We start from the raw sequence: 7,700 nt of genomic DNA on the forward strand, positions 1-7,700 counted from the left end.
ATATTTTGAGATAGGATCTTGCTAAGTTGCTGAGGGATTCTCTGATTTGCTAAGGCTGGCCTTAAACTTGCCATCCTTCTGCCTCAGCCTCCTGAGCTGCTGGGATTACAGGCATGCACCACCAAACCCAACGAGAACCTGTCTCAAAGTAAAAAAATAAAGAGGGCTGGGCATGGGGCTCCGTGGTATAGGGTCTCTGGGTGAAATTCCTAATACTGCAAAAAGTAAGTAAATCAATAGAAAATGTTAAATGGTTATCACAGAAAGCTCATCTATTTTACCTTAATTTTTACTTCAAAGGTCACACTGAAAGGAGTGAACGTCACTTTTCCCTCTTTATCCAGGAACCCTATGGTTGATTGAAGTTCTCTGCCTGATTCACTCACACGGAGACCCCAAGTGGGTTCAATCAGTGCCCTTCTGGAAGCGCTCGCCCTGGATAGAGAGAGGGGACGCCGAGCAGTTAGACGGAGACGCGGAGGGCCCGCGCTGCTTCGCCTCCCACCTTCCTTTCCACCTCTTCCCCAAGTCCTTCTTCACTTCCAAGGGCAAGGTCAGTGCCTGATGCTGTAGAAATGCTTAACAAATGCCTCTTAGACTTTAACCTGCCCCCAGAGCCCCAGAGATCCTGCTGGGGGTGCCTTCTCATTGGGAGGAAGAGAGGGACTGGGACCGGCGGGCATCCGGTGAGCCCCATGTTGCCACACCTAGAACCATGCTTGAGGACAAGGACTGGACGGCCCACAGGTTATTGGAGCCTGAGTTAAGGTGGAGCCAGGTGCAGTGGCTCACGTCTGTGACCCCAGAGCTCAGGAGGCTGAGGCAGGAGGATCAAGAGTTCAAAGCCAGCTTCAGCAACTTAGTGAGGGCCTAAGCAACTCAGCCAGACCCTGTGTCTAAATCTAATGTAAAAAAGGGCTGGGGATGTGGCTCAGGGTTAAGTCCCTCTGGGTTCAATCCCTGGTACCAAAAAAAAAAAAAAAATGCTTGATGTAAAAGGACAAAAACAGAATCTTCGAAAATGACATTTTAAGTACAACCTTACATTTACAGCTGCATTGTATTCTAGATTGCCCCGCGTTTGCTGCCCTAAAAGAGGAATAGTAAGTCCCCTGCCTGATAGTGAAGTCAGCTGGGTCATATCAGCTGCGGGAGCCCAGGTGGCTCTGGAGGCCTGGCCACTCTCTCTAAGGATGGCCACCTGCTGCACAGAGCAGGGGCCCGAGTCCACCAGCCACGTGAGCCTCCCTGGGGCTTAGAGCTGATCAGAAGGACCAGGGAGAGCCAGGGTCCCACCCACTGCGTGCTGTTTTTGGAAACAGTTTGCTGGAAGGTATTCATTTCTGTATGATTTTTTTAAAAATTTCTATCTTAAACTACATCTGGAAACACAGCTCAGAATCTCCTCTGTTGGCTGGGCACAGTGACTCTCAGCTGTAATCTCAGCGGCTTGGGAGGCCGAGGCAGGAGGATCACAAATTCAAGGCCACTCTCAGTGATCTAGCAAGGCCCTAAGCAACTCAGTGAGAACTCATCTCAAAATAAAAAAATTAAAAGGAAGGGGATGTGGCTCGGTGTTCTTGAGGGAAATCCCCAGCATGAAAATCATCCTCATTGTCATCTCCTCTCTTGGAAATGTCATGTGGGTACAGCAACAATGAATTTGTCCCCTTACAACTATCTGCAGGTGTCTATGTGAGTCTGGCAAATAAATCACTGGCTGGGACACGGAGGCCTTGAATAATGACAAGAGAGTTGGTGCAAAACGGAAAGCAAAATTCTGATATTCAAACTCCAAGTGATCCTGCCCGAGTGTGTGTGGGTGTGTGTGTGTGTGTGTGTGTGTGTGTGTGTGTGAATCTCAAACACTATCTCAGGTCTGGGGCTGGGGCTCAGTGGTAGAGCACTTGCCTAACATGTGAGGCTCTGGGTTCCATCCTCAGCACCACATAAAAAAAAGGCACCATGTCCATCTACAAAAATAATTGTCTGGATGATACGTACACAACTGGGTCACTATCTTCCTGATAGGATGAGAACACTTCTACTTTCCAGAAAGTCTACTCTTGCAGCAAGTAACCATCTTCCAGATGAGCATTGTTCCAGAAAGTTCTACCATGCCAGAAAGTTCCCTCGTGCCCACTCAGTCAGTGCCCCCCCCCACAAAGGCAAATACCATGCTTAGTTACAGCTGTAAATTAGTTTTGTTTTGCTGTGTTTTTCTACAAGAGATTGAACCCAAGGGCACTTAACCACTGAGCCACATCCACAGCCCTTTTTATTTTCTATTTGGAGACAGGGTCTTGCTAAGTTGCTTCGGGCCACGCTACATTGGTGGGACTGGTTTCAAACTTGTGATTTTCCTACCTAAAGCCCCCAAGCCACAGGGACTTCGGGATGCACACCGCGCCCAGGTATGGACTAGTTCTGGTTGTTCTTTATTCCCGCACATGGACTCAGGCTGTGAGCACCTAGGTATCTGGATTCATTCGCCCAGTGGAATGTGTGTCGTGGGTGGGGAACGACTGTATATTGTATGTGTCTACATATATGCCATGACTTATCCATCACCCCGTTGGTGATCCTTAAAGCACACAGACTTCTCATGGTGAGAAGGAACGTACCAGGGGTTCCTCTTGCCTTTGTCCATCTTGCCACCGTGATATTTCCTAGGAACCTTAGCCTGCATGTCCCTTTAATGACTGTGGTCACTGAGACCATCCCACCAGCCAGGCACGGGAGCACACACTGGTGAGCCCAGCAACCCAGGACGGAGGCAGGAAGACTGCAGGTTTAAGGCGGCCTCTGCAATCTAGGGAGACCCTGTCTCAAAATAAAAATAAAATGGCAGGTAGCCTCACTCAGCACACTGCTGTGTTCAATTTCCAGACACATACGAAAATGTTTCATTCATATTTAGGAGACATTTAATGCAACTTAAAGCTCAAGATTAAAGGTAAGGGCTGGGGATGTGGCTCAAGCGGCAGCGCGCTTGCCTGGCATGCGTGCGGCCCGGGTTCGATCCTCAGCACCACATACCAACAAAGATGTTGTGTCCGCCGAGAACTAAAAAATAAATATTAACATTCTCTCTCTCTCTCTCTCTCTCTTTAAAAAATAAAAAAAATTAAAAAAAGATTAAAGGTAAAATCTAGGCATGTTAGCGCACACCTGTAACCCCAGCGGCTCAGGAAGCTGAGGTAGGAGGATCGCCAGTTCAAAGCCCGCCTCAGCAACTTAGTGAGACACTAAGCAACTCAGTCTCTAAATAAAAACCAAACAGGGGGGTTCTGGGGATGTGGCTCCGTGGTTAGGCATCCCTGAGTTCAATCCCTGGTACCCAAATAAATAAATAAAGGTAAAGATCAAAAAAGGTGGAAATGACGGTATTAACTGTTCTTTCTCTTCTGTTTCCATTTAAGGTGATTCATATCATCAGAAATCCCAGAGATGCTCTTGTGTCTGGCTGTTTTTTCTGGAGCAGGACAAACTTTGCTAAGAATCCAGACTCACTGGAACAGTTCTTTGAACAGTTCATCCAAGGAAATGGGGAGTGTCCTCCACGCACAGAAGCTGGGGTGCACAGGGTCCCCATTCAGACCTCCCTTGGCCCCAATCGGCGGCCCTGTATCTCGCCTCCTATGGATGCACCGTCCATCACCCCCGAAACCAGACCTGCCCAGGTTCCTGCTCTGCCGCCCACCAGCACAGCCCAGCCCTCCCGCTGCCCGTGGGGAACCTCCTGGCTGTCCTCCTCGCTGAGTTCCCGGCACTGACCCTCTGCTCACGCTCTTGTCTCAGTTCTCCCTGATTTGGGACTTTCTGAAAGTCAGCTTGTCCTTGTCTTCCTGAAAAATGAAATCCTGACCTTCCACCATTCTTGGAAAAGTCGTTTCTTTTCAAAGCTCCCTTTCTCCTCTTTTCCTTTCGGCTTCACAATTTTCTGAGTAATCCGGGAGAAGTAGCACACACCTGGGATGGCAGTGGCTCAGGAGGCTGAGGCAGGAGGATTGCAAGTTCAAGGCCAGCCTCACCAACTCAGGCCCTAAGCAACTCGATGAGGCTAACTTGGTGAGAACTGTCTCAGAATTTTAAAATATTAAAACGGGGCTGGGGGTGTGGCCCAGTGATTAGGCACCCCAGGTTCAATCCCTGGTATCAAGAAAAAAAAGTCTGAGTGGCTTTGGGAGCCCTGTGCTCTCTGGGAGCAGAGGTTTGGTGCTTTCAGTTTTGCAGTTTCTCTCCACGCTGTGGGAAAAGCCCACATTCCACTGTGAGGGCCTTGCAAGCTTCCGCAGCCCAAAGACAGTTCCCTAGGGAGCACCACAGGCACCGAAGCCCATGTGGCCACCAGGGAGCGCCACAGGCATCTAAGGCTGTGTGTCCAACAGGAGGCACCACAGGCACCTAAGCCTGTGTGTCCACTAGGGGGAGCCACAGGCACCTAAGGCTGTGTGTCCACCAGGGGGCGCCACAGGCACCTAAACCTGTGTGTCCACCAGGGGGCGCCACAGGCACCTAAACCTGTATGTTCATTGGGGGTGCCACAGGCACCTCCGGCCGTGTGTCCACCAGGGGGCGCCAAAGGCAGTTAAGCCCGTATGTCCACCAGGAACTCCACAGGCACCTAAGCCTGTGTGTCCACTAGGGGGCGTCACAGGCATAGAAGCCAGTGTGTCCACGAGGTGGCGCCACAGGCACCTAAGGCTGTGTGTCCACCAGGGGGCACCACAGACACGTAAGGCTGTGTGTCCACCAGGAACTCCACAAGCACCAAAGCCCCTGTGTCCACCCCTGAGCACATCTTCCCCACACCCTGAACTCGCCGCCTCCGATTCTTCCTGATCAAGCAGCAGAACCAGCCTCCTCTGAAGCCCAGCTCCACCCTGACCACACAGTGTCGTCTCTTGGCCACCCATGCCTCATGCTCCTGGCCACCTTCCCTTATCTAACTCATAACCAAGTCCCAGAACCTCGATGGAGCCCTGTGGTGTCACCAGTCAGGGATCCTTCCTTCCTATTAAGGCAACATCCACCCCCAGCTCCACTCTTCTGTCTATTTGCTCCCTTCCTTGGTCCTTGTCACCAACAGGCGCCTATTTAGTTCCTTATCCCTGAGCCTCACACTACAGCGCCAGCACCTCCAGAGCTCATGGTTGGTCCCCAGGTATTGGGACGGCTCTTGTCCCGTGGCAGGTGTCTCGTCGCCCTTGTTAAATAACAGTATCCACTAGCCATCCCTTCCACAGCCACCCTGCTGCTCCTCACCTGGATCCTGGTGGCCTCCCCGCTGGGCTTCACCTGCCTGCCACACTGCAGTCACCTGCCACACACTGCACACTTGACCTTCTCCTTACACCTCCATCCCCCGTCCTCAGCATGAATTGCTGTCTGAGCAGCGCGACCCCCAGCTGAAGGCTTCAGGCCTCCTTTCTGCCTCGCCCAGCCTCCCCTGAGAAGAAGGGGGCAGTGAAGCCACATGATGGACCTCAGGGCTGAGCAGGGAGCCCCCCTCACTAGTGGAGTATTGGATCCTGCCATTGGTGTCTAGAAAAGCCTGGATTGTGCTTCAGAGGCCCCCAGGAATCTTACAAAATGGAATCCGTGGTGGTGGGTGATGACGCCATCACCTGCAACCCCACCCTTGCCCCCTCTTCCTTGAACTCCTGCACAGGCCTCTTTCTTGCTTATCCAGTTGTATTAGGCAGCTTTTCATGACTGTATCAAAATCCCCAAGGCAGACTACTTTAAAATGAAAAGGGTTTATGTGGGCTCCCAGTTCCAGAAGTACCATAACCCAAGAGCATGGCACAGGCACTGGTGAGGGGCCCCTGGGCTGCCTCTCATCCTGAGGAGAGTGCTACTGGATCTCTGTGTGCTCTCTCTTCCCCTCCTTACAAAGCCATAAGAGGCTGGGCACTGTGGTGCATGTCTGTAATCCCAGCTACCTGGGAGGACGAGGCAGGAGGATCTCCAGTTAGAGGCCAGCTTCAGCAACTTAGCCAGACCCTGTCTCAATAAAAAGGACTGGGGTGAAGCTCAGTGCTAGAGTGACCCGGGGTTCAATCCCCAGTGCCATAAAAACGAAGAAGGGGGGATTGAAAAGCCACAGGGATCCATCACTACCCATGACTCTAGTGACCTAAACAGATCACTTCCCAAGGTCATGCCTTTGTACACGGCCATCTGCCCTTGTCCCTCTTAATACCCCGAGTGTAACTTCCAGGATGAGACTCCTGTCTGAGTTTGGGGCATCAATCCATATTCAGTACATAGCACCAACCGGAGCTCAAAGAAAATATAGTAGAACCACTGAAGCGTCTGCCCCATATTTATGCAGATTTACCCACTCGATTCCCAATTGGGTGTCCTGTGGGGCAGGATGACACTGTTCCTCCCTCCTGGGTGCCACCAGAAAAAGGGAGAGATGCTGTGTGGCCCTGAAAAATCTTCTTTTCTGTTGCCACCAAATTCCAGACTCCACCTCCACTGCTGAGAGAGGCCCCAGGGGTCTGCTCCTGTCATTCTGTGACCTCTGTCACCACAGGAGCCACAGGAAGGGACTTGAGGGACACTGAGGGCATGGAGGCGACAGGAGAGGCTGGGCGGTGGGCTTGGAGGGCCTGGGGGGGCACGTGGTGAGCCTGAGACCTTACCCCGCCCTCAGAGGGTGCAGCAGGCGGCGCTGTGGGCTGCCCGGCTCGGGCACCAGGAGCTCTTCAGGCTGCGCGGGATCAAGGCCCAGGTGGCCCAGTGGCTGGTGGAGCTCAGTTCCCTGAGTCCAGTCCTGGGTATACCCCCAAAGAAAAAGCGGAGCCAGGGAATCCCAAACACATCTCCCACTCTGAGATGGCCCTCCAGTGTACTCCTTGCTTTCCTAAATAAAGTCCTGTGCCTCTACTGATGCTGCTGAAATTCTTTTCTCTCATGAAAGTCCAAGACCCCACTTGTCCTGAGTGGAGTTCCCTCCACGGAAATGATCCAGGAATTCCTTAGGATCGCCTTCTAGTGCCTCTTTTGTGGGTACAGATGACCCTCAGAAACTGCTGGGAGTGGTGGCAAACATCAGTAATGCCAGCAACTCGGGAGGCTGAGGCAGGAGGATCGTAAGTTCAAAGCCAGCCTCCGCAATTTAGGGAGGTCCTAAGCAATTTAGCAAGACCCTGTCTCAAAATAAAACACACAAAAAAGCTGGGGGTGTGGCTCAGTGGTGAAATGCCCCTGGCTTAAATCCCCAGTTTAAAAAAAAAAAAAAAGACTTAGGATCAGTGAAAGCAAAAACCGAGAAGCTCTGTGCATGTCTTGTACTGCGTCGCCAATAAAAGTACTGATTTTATGCCAAATGATTCTTAACTCAATTTTTTTTATGGTGCTGGTGATTAGAACCCAGGGCCTTGTGCATGCAAAACAAGCACTCTACCAACTGAGCTATATCCCCAGCTTAGTTCAATATTTTTATTTATTTATTATTTTTTTATATTTTATTTTTTTTAAAGAGAGAATGGGGAGAGAGAGAGAGAGAGAGAAAGAGAGAGAGAGAGAGAGAGAGAATTTTATTATTTATTTTTTAGTTATCGACAGACACAACATCTTTGTTTTGTATGTGGTGCTGAAGATTGAACCCAGGCCGCACGCATGCCAGGCGAGCGCACTACCGCTTGAGCCACATCCCCAGCCCTAGTTCAATATTTTTAATGGGA

The sequence above is a fragment of the Ictidomys tridecemlineatus genome, chromosome 15 (genome assembly GCF_052094955.1).
Source record: "Ictidomys tridecemlineatus isolate mIctTri1 chromosome 15, mIctTri1.hap1, whole genome shotgun sequence".
Lineage (NCBI taxonomy): Eukaryota > Metazoa > Chordata > Mammalia > Rodentia > Sciuridae > Ictidomys > Ictidomys tridecemlineatus.